We start from the raw sequence: 16,206 nt of genomic DNA, 5'->3' as shown, positions 1-16,206 counted from the left end.
AATGTCTAGTCTGAACCTATCCTGGTCCAGATTAAGGCCATTCCCTCTTGCCTTATCACTAGGCCTAGCACCTACCTCTCTATATTGTTCTTTCAGGTAGCTGTAGAGGGTGATAAGGTCTCCCTTCTTCCTCCTCTTCCTCAAATTGAATAGTTCCAATTCCTTCAGCCATTCTTCATAAAACTTATTTTCTAGGCCCTTCACTAGGCTCTTCTTTGCATGTGCTCCAGCACCTTAATGCCTTTCTTTTATTGAGGTGCCCAAAACTGAACACAGCACTCAAGGTGTGGCTTCACCAATGTTGAGAGACATAGGGACAATCACATCCCTGCTCCTGCTGGTCACACTATTTCTGATACAAGCCAGAACACCACTGGTTTTCTTTGTCACCTGGGTATGCTTGTAGATAGAAGCCCCAGGTCCCTTCCTGATGGACAATTTTCCAGCCACATTTACACAAGCCTGTAGCATTGCATAGGATTGTTGTGGCCCAGTCAAAGGACTCAGCACTTGGCCTTGTCAAGCGTCTCACAAACCAACACTCCCAAGTCCTTCTCTGACTGGCTGCTAACAACCCACTCATCACCAAGCCCACATAAATGCTTGGGATTGCCCTGACCCACCTGCAGGACCTTACTCTTGTCCTAGATGAACTTCATGAGGTTGGCATGGGCTCATCTGTCCAGCCTGTCAAGGTCCCTCTGGATGGCATCCCTTCCCTCCACCACACAGCTTGGCATCATTGTTAGACTTTCTAAGGGTGCACTCAACCCCACTGTCCATGTCACTGGCAAAAATGTTAAACAGTATTGGTCCCAGTACTGATCACTGTGGGACTCATTACAGGTCTCTGCTTGGACACTGAGCCATTGATCACAACTCTATGAGAGTGGCCATCTAGTCAATTCCTTGTCCACTATGTGGTTCATCCATGAAATCCACATTTTTCTGATTCAGAGACCAGGGGGTTACGTGGGACAATGTCACACACTTTGCACAAATCCAGGTAGATGATATCATTTGCTTTTCCCTTATCCACTGACACTGCAACTCCATCATAAAACATAAAATAAACTAAAACTGATTTCTCTCCCACCATCACAACCACAGTAAATAAAAAGGGCAGGTCTCATTTCCATTCTGTCAGTCAGCTATAGTACTTGATGGAGTTCTGATGTGCAAATTTCATAGAGCACCGTCACCTACAAACAAGACCCATCAAGTACAATCACAAAACTAGCTCAGCCTAACCAGCCCTTCTCTTACCTTTCCTTCAGTTTATTTCTGATGCAACATGTCCCTGCTCTACAGATTTTTTTTTTCCATTCATGGTTTGTAAGCACACATAATAAAATTGTCTCCAAATGGTTATGTGCATTTAATCCTCATGACTGTGGTTTCACCAAATTGTGTCTGGAATTTAAGACATCACCACCACTTTTTACGGTGAGGAGGAAATTTGTGATACTTGCTGGGTTTTTTTTTTAGTAGAAAGAGGAGAGAGAGATAAATTCTGCTTGAGCAGGAACAGAATTAATTAGCTCTCCTTGAAAACAATGTCAGTGCTTGAACTTTTTGGTCTCATGTGTATCATAGAATCACAGAATCATAGAACAGTTTGTGTTGTGAAGTACCTGAAAGATCACCTATTTCCAACTTCCCTGCCAAGGGCAGGGGCAACTTTCACTAGACCATGTTGCTCATGGTCATGTCCAGGCTGGCCTTGAACACTTCCAGAGACGGGACATCCATGACCTCCCTGGGCAACCTGTTTCAGTGTCTCACTACTCTCATCATAAAGGATTTCTTCCTAATTTCCAGTCAAAATCTCTCCCAGCTTAATCCTTTTCCTTCTTGATGTATCACCATAAACTCTTGTAAAAAGTCCCTCCCCAGCTTTCCTGTAGGCTCCTTTCAGATACTGGAAAATAACTATAAGGTCTCCCCAGAATCTTCTCTTCTCCAGGCTAAAGTGGCTCAACTCTCACAGCCTGACCCCACAGGAGAGGTGCTCCAGCCCTCTGATTATCTTTATGTACCTCCTCTGGACCTGCCCCAGCAGTTCAATGTCCTCTTGTGCTGGGGCACCAGAATGGGATGCAGTACTCTAGGTCACATCTCATGAAAGCAATGCAGGAGACAATCTCTTCCCTCAACCTGCAGGTCACATTTCTTTTGATGCAGCCCAGGACATGGCTGGCCTTCTGGGCTACAAGTGCAAATTGCTGGCTCATGTTGAGTTTTTCACCCAGCAACACCTCCAAGACCTTCTCCTCAAGACTGCTCTCAAGCCATTCCCCATCCAGCATATATTTGTGATTGGGATTGCCCTAATCCAGGTGCAGGATCTTGCACTTGGCCTTGTTGAACTTCATGAGGTTGGCATGGACCCACCCCTCCAGCCTGTGCAGGTCCCTCCAAATCGCATACCCTCCCCTCACCTTGTCAACCAGGCCACACAGCTTGACATCATCTGAAAACCTGATGAGGTGCACTTAATTCCATCATCAATATCACCTATAAAGAAAGCGCTGGTACCAGTACAGCTGAGGGACACAACTAGTGACAGATCTCCATTTGGATATTGAGCCATTGACTGCAACACTCTGGGTGTACCCATCCAGCCAATTCCTTATGCAATGAGTGGTCCCTATAGCTGAAGTCTATGCCTTTCTGAAGAAATAATAATAATAATAATAATAATAATAATAATAATAATAATAATAATAATAATAATAATAATAATAATAATAATAATAATGATAAACAACCAGGTTGGAAGAAACCTTCAAGATCGTGTCCAACCCCTCAACCAATCCAACACCATGTAAACAACTAACCCACGGCACCAAGCACCCCATCAAGTCTCCTCCTGAACACCTTCAATGATGGCGACTCCACCACCTCCCCAGGCAGCCCATTCCAATGGGCAATCACTCTCTCTGTACAGAACTCCTTCCTAACATCCAACCTAAACCTCCCCTGGCGCAGCCTGAGACTGTGTCTTCTTGTTCTGGTACTGGCTGCCTAGGAGAAGAGACCAACATCCACCTGTCTACAACTTCCCTTCAGGTAATTGTAGAGAGCAATAAGGTCACCCCTGAGTCTCCTCCTCTCCAGGCTAAGCAACCCCAGCTCCCTCAGCCTCTCCTCATAGGGCTTGCGCTCCAAGCCCCTCACCAACTTTGTTGCCCTTCTCTGGACTCGTTCCAGCAAGTCAACATCCTTCCTAAACTGAGGGGCCCAGAACTGGACACAGTACTCGAGGTGCGGCCTAACCAGTGCAGTGTACAGGGGCAGAATGACCTCCCTGCTCCTGCTGGCCACACTGCTCCTGATGCAGGCCAGGATGCCATTGGCCCTCTTGGCTGCCTGGGCACACTGATGGCTCATGTTCAGCCTACCATCAACCAGCACCCCCAGGTCCCTCTCTACCTGGTTGCTCTCCAGCCACTCTGACCCCAGCCTGTAGCTCTGCATGGGGTTGTTGTGGCCAATGTGCAGAACCCGGCACTTGGATGTGTTAAATCTCATACCGTTGGACTCTGCCCATCTGTCCAGCCTGTCGAGGTCCCTCTGCAGAGCCTCTCTACCCTCCAGCAGATCAACTCCTGCCCCCAGCTTGGTGTCATCAGCAAATTTCCTGATGATGGACTCAATGCCCTCCTCCAGATCATCAATAAAGAAGTTAGAGAGCATGGGGCCCAGCACTGATCCTTGGGGCACACCACTAGTGACTGTAAAGTTATTTCTTTGGAAAGGACATTTCCTGAATGAGAGACTGTCAGAGGCAGAAGGCATTGAAAACAGTCTTATCACAAACTGTCCTTAAGAGATGTGGGGGAGGAACTATTAAGATGTATTCAAATACTCTTTCAGAAACAGGCTGAAATCCTTCAGATAATATTCCAAAATTATAAATCAAATGAGACAGGGGGGAGGGAAAGAAAGGAGAAAAAAAAGAAAAAAAAAAAAAAAACAGGAATTTGCAAATTCAGCAAAGCAACTGTAGGTTGATATGCAGTATCATCTCTTCCAGCAATCAGAGAAGGGGTGAGAGGGGAAGGAAAGAGGATTTTGGGTCTCAGTGTTTCTCTAGGGCCTGATAAAGTGAGAGGCCATGCTCTCAGCTCTCAGATTGCCTTAATATTGGCAAGTGCTTTCTGAGACTCAAGAGGAAAACTGAATTTCAACAAGACAGAGGTAATGTTAGTAACAAATTTCTTAGAAAAACAGTATGCTTGGTGTGCCCTGGTGTCTATGGTGCAGGGGTTCTTTTAGAACTCTATAGTCAAATCTGTACAGGAAAGCTGAGGCATATACAAGAGAAATAATTCACTTCAGAGTGTAAAGAAAGCCCAGTGGCCAGAGAAAGTGAACTTAGGCTATTAATGAACTTCACTTCTTGTGTGAAGTTACAGACCATGGTGAGGACCATGAGGAGGACACTTGCAATGTCAGAGGATGGTTACGCTTTCCCCATGAACTTTGTCAGCATGTGCATTCAATACTGTGGTTAGGTGACCTGAATCAATAAAAAAAGCAATCACCAGATGTTCCCTTCAACCCCACCCTCTCACCTCCCACAGCACAAAATGGAGGAGAGACTCCCAAGAGAAAAAGCAAGATAATTTGTGGAGAAAAATAAATATGGTTTAATAAGTGACACAAAGCTGTACACACAAGCAAAACAAAAACTTTCTGTTATTCCAAGCACTCAAATAATACTGCCAGTATGAAAATGATGTAGCAGAATGGCTATAGGTGATTCCTACAAACTAGGAAGTTTAGAACCTACATAAAACCCTTTTTCCCAGAATAATTCTGTACAACTTTTAGTTGTGTAGTAGTAAATTCTCCACAGCTTTTAAGTCCATAACCATCATATTCACTTCCACCTGACAGCAACTGAAACAGAAACCCCGATCCTCTTGTTGTGAAAATGGGGAAAGTTGAAATTAGGAGTTCTATGTTTTATCCTTCTAGAAATATATTTATCTTTCTATAAATATATTTATCCTTCTATAAATATATATATCCTTCTATAAATATATTAATTCTTTCTATGTCCTTCTATAAATATATCAATAGCAAGAGGAAGGGCAAGGACAACCTCCACTCCTTGGTTGACATGGAGGGAAATGTTGTATCAAAGGATGAGGAAAAGGCAGAGGTACTTAACACCTTCTTTGCCTCAATTTTTACTAGCAGGAGAGAACGTCTTCCAGACAGCTAGCCTGCAGAGCTGGCAGAAGGAGACAGGGAGATGCATAGTTTCCCTGTGTTCCATGAGCAGGTGATTGGACCTCTCCTCAGCCGCTTGGATCCCCACAAGTCCATGGGAGCAGATGGGATCCATCCTAGGGTGCTAAGAGAGCTGGCAGATGAGCTGGCCAAGCCACTCTCCATCATTTTTCATCAGTCCTGGCTCACTGGAGACATCCCAGAGGACTGGAAGCTGGCCAAGAGGATGCCCACCCACAAGAAGGGCCAGAAGGATGAGCCAGGGAATTACAGGCCTGTCAGCCTGACCTCAGTGCCAGGCAAGATTATGGAACAGGTCATCTTGAGTGCAATCACACAGCAATTACAGGATGGCCAAAGGATCAGGCCTAGCCAGCATGGGTTTAGGAAGAGCAGGTTGTGCCTGACCAACCTGATCTCCTTCTATGATCAGGTGACCCGCCTGGTGGATGTGGGGAGGCCTGTCAATGTAGCCTACCTGGACCTCAGCAAGGCCTTTGACACCGTTCCCCATAGCAAACTCCTGGCCAAGCTGTCAGCCCATGGCTTGGACAGCAGCACACTGCGATGGGTTAGGAACTGGCTGGAGGGCCGAGCCCAGAGAGTGGTGGTGAATGGTGCCACATCCAGTTGGCAGCCAGTCACTAGTGGTGTGCACCAAGGATCAGTGCTGGGCCCCATGCTCTTTAACATCTTTATTGATGATCTGGAGGAGGGCATTGAGTCCATCATCAGGAAATTTGCAGATGACACCAAGCTGGGGGCAGGAGTTGATCTGCTGGAGGGTAGGAGAGGCTCTGCAGGGGGACCTCAACAGGCTGGGCACATGGGCAGAGTCCAGCAGCATGAGATTTAACACATCCAAGTGCCAGGTTCTGCACATTGGCCACAACAACCCCATGCAGAGCTAGAGGCTGGGGTCAGAGTGGCTGGAGAGCAGCCAGGTAGAGAGGGACCTGGGGTTACTGGTTGATGGTAGACTGAACATGAGCCTGCAATGTACCCCAGCAGCCAAGAGGGCCAATGGCATCCTGGCCTGCATCAGGAATAGTGTGGCCAGCAGGAGCAGGGAGGTCATTCTGCCCCTGTACACTGCACTGGCTAGGCTGCACCTCGAGTACTGTGTCCAGTTCTGGGCCCCTCAGTTTAGGAAGGATGTTGACTTGCTGGAACGAGTCCAGAGAAGAGCAACAAAGTTGGTGAGGGGTTTGGAACACAAGCCCTGTGAGGAGAGACTGAGGGAGCTGGGGTTGCTTAGCCTGGAGAGGAGGAGACTCAGGGGTGACCTTATTGCTCTCTACAATTACCTGAAGGGAGGTTGTAGACAGACGGATGTTGGTCTCTTCTCCCAGGCAGCCAGTACCAGAACAAGAGGACACAGTCTCAGGCTGCACCAGGGGAGGTTTAGGTTGGATGTTAGGAAGAAGTTCTATACAGAGAGAGTGATTGCCCATTGGAATGGGCTGCCTGGGGAGGTGGTGGAGTCGCCATCACTGGAGGTGTTCAGGAGGAGACTTGATGGGGTGCTTGGTGCCATGGGTTAGTTGTTTACATGGTGTTGGATTGGTTGATGGGTTGGACGCGGTGATCTTGAAGGTCTCTTCCAACCTGGTTTATTCTATGTATTCTATGTATTCTGTGTATCTCCTCTATATATGCACTTTGAAATAGTATTTAAGAATAGAATAGAATAGAATAGAATAGAATAGAATAGAATAGAATAGAATAGAATAGAATAGAATAGAATAGAATAGAATAGAATAGAATAGAATAGAATAGAATAGAATAGAATAGAATAGGTTGGAAGAGACCTTTGAGATCATTGAGTCCAAGCTATCATCCAACACTATCTAATCAACTAAACCATGGCAACAAGTGCCCCATCCAGTCTCTTCCTAAACACCTCTAGTGATGGTGATGCCACCACTTCCCTGGGCAGCCTATCCCAATGGCCAATCACTCTTTCTATGAAGAACTTCTTCCTAACATCCCCAGGTGCATCTTGAGACTGTGTCCTCTTGTTCTGTCACAGATTGCCTAGGAGATGAGACCAACCCCTACCTGCCTACAACCTCCCTTCAAGTAGCTGTAGATAGCAATAAGGTCTCCTCTGAGCCTCCTCTTCTCCAGGCCTATTAACCCCAGCTCCCTCAGCCTCTCCTCCTAGGGGTTGTACTCCAGACCCCTCACCAGCTTTGTTGCAAAACAAACTAGACACACTTTGATTAAATGATATGGGTTGCTGTTTTTGAACTTACTTACTAGTCACAAGAAGCAAAAGTTTTTCTGATACCAAGTTTGAAACAACACTTAGAGGAGACCTATTGAAAAGACAGGGAGAAATACCAGAATATGAATAAATACTAATAGCAATATGCTAGGAATCTGAGCTCATTCAGGAAAAGAAGACCATAATAGGTCTTCTTTTGCCTGATTCTTATTTACTAAGGATAATGGAAAGTTTAGTTCACCTTCTAAGCATAGTACTGCCATTCTGTTGTATGTATGAACAGATATTTTAAATTCAGAGTATAATCTGCATTATTACTGTGGTGGTTTAGGCCGGGTGCTGGCCTGGATGCCACTGCACAGACCACACCTGGGAGGTCCCAGCAGGGTCCAGCCCACTGGGTGGTCACAGCAAACCAGGTATTTCACCCATAATTCTCTGCTCCTCTATAAAACATCCATGCAGGGTCCTTACTTCCTCTTTTGCCCCCCCGCCACTGCCTAGGTAAAATGGCGTGAGCTGCCTCCCCTGGGCCTGCCCAGGCCCAAGATTGGGGTGGGGGTGGTGGGGAGAAAGAGCCCTGGGTGGGGGTTGGGTGCACCCCCAGGTGGGGATGGGACGTTCTTGGGTATGTTCTGGGATCTCTCTCTTGTCACAGTGCTTGTGGTTCTCTGTAAAACTTTCATTGTTGTTTTCTTGTTTTTCCATTTAAACTTTCCACCATTTTTTTGCAATCCATTTGTCTGAGTCGTTATTTTTGCCTGTGGTGGGAGAATTGGTCTCCCAAACCATGACAATTACATATAGAGAAGTACTGGTTTTAAAAGTACAAGGTAATTATCTACATATACTAGAGAGAGGTATAGTGCCAAAATAAACAAATAAAACAAAACTAAAAAAGAAACAATGAAATGGTTTATAGTTCACAGAATCACAGAATACATCCAGTTAGAAGAGATCTGAAAGACCATCCAGTCCAACCCTCAACCCGTCAACACTAAACCATGTTCCTAAGCACCAGGTCCACAAACCACTTGAACACCCCCAGGAGTAGTGATTCCACCTCTGCCCTGGGCAGACCATTGCAATGTTTGATAACACTTTCTGTGAAGAAGAATTTCTAATATCCAGCCTAAACTTCCCCTAGTTCAGATTGTAATATTTCCTCTAGTTTTGTCGCTTGTCATCAAGGAGAAGAGGCTGGCCCCCTTGCTCCAACTGCCCTTCAGGCAGTTGTAAAGAGAAATAAGGTCTCCTCTCAGCCTCTTCTCTAAACTCAACAACCCCAGCTCCCTCAGATGGTCCTTTCAGGCTATGTGCTTCTGGCCCTTCATCAGCCTTGCTGGACATGCTCCAGCACCTCAATATCCTTCCCATAGTGAAGTGCTCAGACCTGAACACAATACTTGAGGTATGGCCTCGCCTGTGCTAAGTACAGGTCACCTCCCTGCGCCTGCTGGCCACAGAATTTCTAATACAAGCCAGGATACCATTGGCCTTCTTGGCCACCTGGGCACACTGCTGACTCATGCTCAGCTGACTATCAATCAATACCCTCAGATCTCTCTCCAAGTTGCAGCTTTCCAACCACATATGTCCAAGTCTGTAGCTTACCATGGGGTTGTTGTGATCCAGATGCAGGACCTGGCACTTGGCCTTATTTAACTTTGTATAATTAGCCTTCACTCATCTGTCTAACTTGTCCAGATCCCACGCTAAAATTTCTACCCAAAGTCTCTGCTTAGCCAGACTGATCTTCTGCCCATCTGACACATTTTCCAATGTGCAGGGACAGCTTTTTTTCTCTGTCCTGAAGATTTCCCTCTTAAGCATTGCTGAACACCCTTGTCCTTCAGAACTACCTCCCAGGGGGTGTCATCAATCAGTCTTCTCCTAAACAAGTCTGCTCTCTAGAAGTTCAGGGATGTTGTTCTGTTGACTCCCTTCTAACTTCACAAATAATTGGAAATTCCATCATCTCATGGTCATTTTGTTCAAGACAGACACCAACCTTTACATCTCCTAGTAGTTCTTCTCTGTTTACAAGCAGTAGGTCTAGTAGAGAACTCTCTTTCATTGACTCATTCACCAGCTATGTTAGCAAGTTATCCTCCATGCACTCCCAGAACCTCTGAAGCTGTTTCGTGTCTGCTGTATTGTTTCTAGCAGATATCTGGTAAGTTGAAGTACCCCATGGGAACAAGGGCTGTTGATTCTGACATCTTCCCCAGACACATATAAAACACTTCATCAACCTCCTCATCTGTAGCAGACCCCATCATGATGTCTGCCTTGTTGACCTTTCCCCCGATTCTTACCCACAAACATTCAGTCCTACCATCACTGACATCGTCATGCTCGAGACAGTCAAGACATTCCCTAACATGCAGGGCCATCTCACCACCTCTTCTTCTGGGCCTGTTCTTCTGAAGAGCCTATAGTAGTCCAACACAGCACTCCAGCTATGGGATTCATTCCACCATCTTTCAATCATGGCAATAATATTATATTTTTCCTGATGGACTTTACCTTTGAGCTCATCTTGGTTATTACCCATGCTATGCACATTGACATAGATACATTTCAGCTGGTGTGCCTGTTCCTTGAATAAAATACCCAAAACCACATTTGATATCCTTTAAATAGTATTTGATTATTTTTTTTTAGTAAAAACATTGATTCAGAACTGTAGTTGTTAAAACAAGAGAATCTTAAATATTACTTGATTACTATCTGAAAGAGCACATGCAGGCTCTGATAGAAGAGATTTCCTGACACAGAAGCAAATAGCATAAAAATTCCCTGACAGGTGACAGGACAAAAATTCATAGAATCATAGAATCATAGAATCAATAAGGTTGGAAAAGACCTCAGATATCATCAAGTCCAACCTATTACCTGATACCTAACACATCATGACAACTAAACCATGGCTTCAAGTGCCATGTCCAATCCTTTTTTGAACACCTCCAGGGACAGTGACTCCACAACCTCCCTGAGCATCCCATTCCAATGACTCTTTCTGTGAAGAACTTTCTCCTCACCTTGAGCCTAACTTAAGATTTCAGTTAAGATGAAAATTATAAATGAGAATAATTAACTACTGAAACGTACTACTGAGAGATTTTTTTTTAATAGAGAACACCAAACAGCTGAGAAATTGCTGTACCACCCTTGTCCCAGTGGCAGACTGAGAGATCAGCAGTTTTTTCAGTGTGCAGGTAAAGCTTTTCACACCTGAGAAGCTCCAGGTAAGTATGGCCACCAGCCAGTTCCAGTTTCTTTTGTGAGGGAGCAAGAGGCGTGGGCAGAGCCGCAGCCACTGTGGGCTATTTAAACACTCCAGGACTAAGCAAGGTCAATCAATAAGCAAGGTGCGTCATCCAGGCATGTCCTGGCAGCCTGTGAAGGCAGTCAGTTCTAGAGATCTAGCCATGGTTACAACCAGGCTGAGGGCTGTTGTCAGTAGAACTGTGGGTACCCAGACAGAGGTTCTTCATTGACATGTAGTTGTCCATGCCCCTGGCTGTGGAGAGTGCCAGAGCCTGGCTCTTGCAGTGGAGGACGATGGAGAATAAAACATGTATTATATCTGAACAGGTGAACAATCTGCCTAGCCTGGTGGCTGAGCTGAAGGAAAAAGTTGTGAGGCTAAGGACTATAAGGGAATATGAAGAGGAGATAGGCATGTGGAGCTGGGCTCTGCTATGCCTGAGGGAGGGGCAGCAGGTGTGGGAGGCACAAGAAGCAGGGGATCCCATGTCCTTTTGTCACCTGGAAAAAGAAAGAGTCCTAAGAGAAGGAGGGGGAATGGAGGCAGGTCCTTCTCCAATGAGACAGGAGAGGCTGGCGAGCTCTTTTCCAACGCCCCCAGTCTTTGCAGTTGGCCACACACAGCAGGTACAGGGCCCTTGAAACAGAGGGCCAGATGAGCAAGGGTGGAGATGAATGTCCATGCACACAGTTAATGCAGGACTTGTTAGACAGTCCCCCATGACTTAGGACTAGTGCAAACAAGAAAAAATAGAAAGGTAGTAGTAAGGGATTCCCTTCTCAGAGAAATTGAGGTCCCAATTTGCAGGTCCTGATCCATCCCACAGGGAGGTCTGCTGCCTGCCTGGGACACAAGTTAGGGACATTTCTAAGAGATTCCCCAATCTGGTGCAGTCAACAGACTATTACCTGAAGCTGGTTGTACAGATTGTGAGTGATGAGGCAATGGATAGGAATACAAAAGCAAATAAAAAAGACTTCCGGGTTTTGGGGAGGTTACTTGGGGGTTCAGAAGGCCAAGTGGTGTTCTCTTCAACCCCTCTAGTGAGAGAAAGAGATATCACAGTATCACAGTATCACTAAGGTTGGAAGAGACCCCAAGGATCATCGAGTCCAACCTGTCACCACAGACCTCATGACTAGACCATGGCACCCAGTGCCACGTCCAATCTCCCCTTGAACACCTCCAGGGACAGTGACTCCACCACCTCCCTGGGCAGCCCATTCCAATGACAAACAACTCGCTCAGTGAAGAACTTTCTCCTCACTTCAAGTCTAAACTTCCCCTGGCGCAGCTTGAGACTGTGTCCCCTTGTTCTGGTGCTTGTTGCCTGGGAGAAGAGACCAACCCCCTCCTGACTACAATCACCTTTCAGGTAGTTGTAGAGGGCAATGAGGTCACCCCTGAGTCTCCTCTTCTTCAGGCTAAACAATCCCAGCTCCCTCAGCCTCTCGTCATAGGGCTTGTGCTCAAGGCCTCTCACCAGCCTTGTTGCCCTTCTCTGGACACATTCAAGTGTCTCAATGTCCTTCTTAAACTGAGGGGCCCAGAACTGGACACAGTACTCAAGGTGTGGCCTAACCAATGCAGAGTACCGGGGCACAATGACCTCCCTGCTCCTGCTGGCCACAGTATTCCTAATGCAGGCCAGGATGCCATTGGCCCTCTTGGCCACCTGGGCACACTGCTGGCTCATGTTTAGGCAGGTGTCAATCAGCACCCCCAGGTCCCTGTCTGTTTGGCATCTCTCCAGCCACTCTGACCCCAGCCTGTAGCTCTGCATGGGGTTGTTGTGGCCAAAGTGCAGCACCTGGCACTTGGGGTTGTTAAATGCCATGCCATTAGACGCTGCCCATCTGTCCAGTCGGTTGAGGTCCCTTTGAATTTTTGGAGCTTGAAGAGCAGCTTGACAGTGTAGTCGTAGAGGTGGCTGCAGTCCAGGATCACCTGAATGAGAGGTGCCAGGCGGCACTGCCCTGCAGCTGTCACCGACACCGAGCGTGACATGTCCAGGGAGTTGAACACCATCTGGAAGAGGTTCAGCTCACACTCCAGGTAGTCAAACACCTCCACTGTCAGCTGAAAGAAAAGATTCATGTGATTAACACATGGCTTAGGGGTTGGTACCACCAATAGAATTTTGGAGGGTTTGACCACAGGGAAGTTTTCTTGGCACTGGGTCTACTGGCAACAGGTGGAGTTTGTCTGTCCCATAAAGAGATAAGAATCCTTGCACATGAGTTGGCTGGGCTTATTGATAAGGCTTTAAACTAGTTTTAAAGGAGATCAGGGAGGTAGATAGCCTTGTGTGACCATTTGAGGCTGTGCCTTTAAGAAACAGACAGTGCAGGGACACTGGCTGAATGTTTTCAGTACTAGAACAAAAACACTCTGATATTCTAAATGAATTTCATTGGTGGATGGACAAAATGCAGCTTTACATTGTAGGGCAGTTGGAATTTTTTCTCAGTTTGGGTTTCAGCCTGTTCTGCCTGCCTGCTTCTCAGCAAACTAGCTAGAGCTGACCTTGAGATAAGCAAAAACTAATCCTGCATGTGCTTTTGAAGCTTAATAACAACTTTTCCTTAATAACTCGCCTTTTTCTCTCTCTCTAACCCCTTTTTGGGAAAAAAAGGGAGGTAGTGGGGGAGAGAGGGGGTTACAGGGAGGGGAACCCTCCTCTTGAGGAGGGATTTTTGTTGTGTTATTTCTCTTTGCTGTATATTTCTGTATATATATTGTAAATACCTGTATATATTGTGTTATATATATAATCTGCTTCCTATATATGCTTGTAAATATAGTCTGCCTTCTCCGACTGAGTTTAGCCGTGGTTACTTACTCTGTGGGGGAGGGAGAGCTAGGCCCTCTCTCAACCTACCACACCTTGCCACTGAGGACCCTGGGTATAGTAGCTCAACAGTTGTAGTCAGTATGTTGGCATCTTAGATAACCAGAATGTCTACCCCCACCTCAAGGTTGAAAACTATCTATTCAGCTCCCTCCCTGAAATATTTATACACCAATGCACACAGGATGGGCAATACACAGGAGAAGTTGGAGTCCTTCGTACTACAAGGAAACTATGATATAGCAGCCATCATGGATACCTAGTGAGATGACTCCCACAACTGGAGTGTTGCAGTTGAAGGGTACCAACTTTTCAGAAGGAATAAGAAAGGAAGAAGAGATGGTGGAGTGGTCCTCTATGTTAGGGAGACATATGAAACTATGCAAATTAATGAAGGTGGTGATAGGATTGAGTCCTTATGGGTAAGAATCAGGAGTAAGGCCAGCAAGAGTGATATCATGGTGGGAATGTGTTATAGACCACCCAATCAGGATGAAGAGGTAGATGAAAATTTTCATAAACAGTTGGTAGAGGTTTCATAATTGCTACCCCTTGTTCTCACAGGAGATTTCAGGTTCCCAGATGTCTGCTGGAAATACAATACAGCAATGAGGGAACAGTCTTGGAGGTTCCTGGAGTGTGTGGAAGATAACTGACACAACTGGTGAGGGAGCCAACCAGAGAAGGTGCCCTCCTAGACCTGCTTCTTGTGAACAGGAAAGAACTTGTGGGGAAAGTAAAGGTTGGAGAGAGTTTAGGGCTCAACGATCATCAGGTGATTGAGTTCTCTATCCTTGGGGAAACAAGGAGAGGGGTTATTAAAACTGATACCTTGAAATTCCATAGGGCAAACTTTGGCCCATCCAGGAGACTGACTGACAAAGTCCCTTGGGAGGCCACCCTGAAGGATAGAGAGTCCAGGAAAGCTGGACATATTCCAAGAGGAAAGTCTTAAAGGCTAGACCTGAAGAAAAAAGGAGAGTCTATGGCCTTTGGAAGAGTGGACAGGTCTCTCATCCGGACTATAAAGATGTAGAAAAGCTATGCAGGAGGAAAATTAGGAAAGCCAAAGTACAGCTAGAGCTCAACCTAGCTACAGCCTTTAAGGATAATAAAACATGATTCTATAAATTCATTAACAACAAAGGGAGGACTGGGGAAAATCTTCATCCTTTATTGGATGCAGGGGGAAACATAGTGACTAAGGATGAGGAGAAGGCTGAGGTGCTCAATGCCTGCTTTGCCTTGGTGTTTAGCACTGGATCCAACAATTCCCTGGACACCCAGCCTCATGTACTAGGAGTCAGGGAGGGGAATCAGAATGAGATCATCACCATAAATGAGGAAGTGGTCAGTGATCGGCTATGCCACTCAAGCACCATTACACACCATGTAGAGAACAACCAGGGGATCAGGCCCAGTCAGCATGGGTTTATGAAGGGCATGTCCTGCCTAACAGACCTGATCTTCTATGACAGGATGACATGACTTGGATGATGGAAAGGTGGTGGATATTTTCTACCTAGACTTTGAAAAGCCTGCAACACTATTTCCCACAGAATTCTTGTGGACTCTGGATGAGCACAGGCTCTGCTGGATAAAACACTGGCTGGGTGAACAGGCCCAGAGAGTGGTGGTCAATGGAGTTAAACCCAGCTGGCAGCTGGTCACAAGTGGTGTTCCTTAGGGCTCAGTGTTGGGACCACTTCTGTTTAACATCTTTATTGATGACCTTGATGAAGACATAGAGTGTCATCAGTAAGTTTGCAGGTGACACCAAGTTAGGTGGGAGTCTCAATCTTCATGACGGTAGGCAGGCTCTACAGAGGGATTTGGATAGATTGGATCCATGGGCCAACAGTATGAGGTTCAACAAGGCCAAATGCCAGGTCCTGAACCTGCAGTGCTACAGGTTTGGGGAAGTGTGGCTGGAAAGATGTCTGGCAGAAAAGAACCTGGGAGTTCTAATTGACAGGCAATTGAACATGCACAAACAGTGTGCCCAGGAGGCCAAGAAAGACAATGGCATCCTGGCTTGTATCAGAAATGCTACATCCAGCATGAGTAGGGAGGTGATCATCCCCTTGTACTCAGCTCTGGTGAGGCCACATGTCGAGAACTGTGTCCAGTTTTGGGCATCTCAATGCAAGAGAGATGTGGAGGTGCTGGAGCAAGTGCAGAGGAGGACAAGGAAGCTGGTGAAGGGCCTGGAGAATAAACCTTATGAAGAGTGACTGAAGGATCTGGGGATGGTTAGTTTGGAAAAGAGAAGGCTGAGGGAGACCTCATCACTCTCTACAACTACTGAAAGGGCATTGTGGTGCTGGTCTCTTCTCCCAGGTAATCAGTGATAGAACAAGAGGGAATGACCTCTAGCTGTGACTGGGTAGGTGTGGCCGTTTTAAGCTACGGCTTTAAAGAAATTAGTTGCAGATTTCAAGCAGAAAAGTAGAAAAATATAAATAATTCACTATTGGGTGTAAAAAGAAAAAAAAAAAGTTTATTCTAAACAGGCAGTTGTTCCATAAACATCTTTCACATTTTACTTCTATTCCCATTCCTTTTCTTTTTTCTCTAGCTGCTTAGCTGTTCTGCTGGGGAGACTTC

The sequence above is a fragment of the Dryobates pubescens genome, chromosome Z, assembly GCF_014839835.1.
Source record: "Dryobates pubescens isolate bDryPub1 chromosome Z, bDryPub1.pri, whole genome shotgun sequence".
In the NCBI taxonomy this organism is placed as follows: Eukaryota; Metazoa; Chordata; class Aves; order Piciformes; family Picidae; genus Dryobates; species Dryobates pubescens.
The sequence above is the reverse complement of the archived record's forward strand: the minus strand, read 5'-3'. Positions refer to the sequence as shown.